We start from the raw sequence: 1,376 nt of genomic DNA on the forward strand, positions 1-1,376 counted from the left end.
GGAAAGCAGAGATTCAAAAGGAGCAAAGCATCTCCATACACTTATCTGAAATTCTCACCAATGAATTACATAAGTATCTCTATCTTTAATTTTTGTTTTATCTATCTTTAAATTATGAAAACTCTATCACCCATTTGAATCCACCTGATTGAGATTTACAAGGTGACCATAGCTTGCTTCAAGCCGACAATCTCCGTGGGATCGACCCTTACTCACGTAAGGTATTACTTGGACGACCCAGTGCACTTGCTGGTTAGTTGTGCGAAGTTGTGAAAAAGAGTTGAGATTACAATTGTGCGACCAAGTTGTTGGCGCCATTGTGTATCACAATTTCTTGCACCAAGTTTTTGGCGCCGTTGCCGTGGATTGTTCGAGTTTGGACAACTGACGGATCATCTTGTTGCTCAGATTAGGTAATTTTCTTTTTGTTTTTTCCTTTATTTTATTTTCAAACAGTTTTCAAAAAATCTTTCAAAAATTTTCCTCTTTTTTTGTTTTTCCAAAAATAATTTTCGAAAAATACAAAAAAATTCATAAAATCATAAAAACTCAAAAATATTTCATGGTTCTTGTTGAATCTAGGCCCAAATTTTAAGTTTGGTGTCAATTGCATGATTTTAATTGTCTTGCAAATTTCGAAAAACATGCATAATGTTCTTGATGATCTTCAAGCCGTTCTTGATGAATTACCTTGTTTGATCTTCATGATTTATTGATTTGTACTGCATGATATTCTACATATGCATTCTTGCATTCATATGGCCCAAACATGAGAAAGTTCTAAGTTTGGTGTCCTCCATGTTTTCTTTCATTAAGAAAATTGAGTTCTTGACGTTCATCTTGATCTTCAAGATTGTTCTTGGTGTTCATCTTGACGTTCATAATGTTCTTGCATATATCTTGTGTTTTGATCCAAGAATTATATGTTTCGACTCATTTTGTTGTTTTTCAAAATTGAAAACATATCTTATTGAATAAAGGATTTAGCAAAATGAAGATCTAAGAACATAAAGCAGAAGAATTACAGAGAAAAAGCTGGGCGTTCAAAACGCCCAGTGAAAAAGGAAAACTGGCGTTTAAACGCCAGCCAGAGTACCTAGCTGGGTGTTTAAACACCCAAACCATGCAGCAATTGGGCGTTAAATGCCCAAAACATGCAGCTCCTGGGCGTTTAATGCCAAGATGACACAAGGAGAGGAATTTTGTTTTTCAATCATATCTTTTTCAAAAAAAAATCAAATCTTTTTAATTTCCTTTTCAAATCTTTTTCAAAATAAATTTCAATCATATCTTTTCAAACATATCTTTTTCAAATCATTTCTTTTTCAAAATCAATTTCAAAATCTTTTCTATCTTCTTATCTTTTCAAAATTGAT

The sequence above is a fragment of the Arachis duranensis genome, chromosome 9 (assembly GCF_000817695.3).
Source record: "Arachis duranensis cultivar V14167 chromosome 9, aradu.V14167.gnm2.J7QH, whole genome shotgun sequence".
Classification (NCBI taxonomy): Eukaryota; Viridiplantae; Streptophyta; class Magnoliopsida; order Fabales; family Fabaceae; genus Arachis; species Arachis duranensis.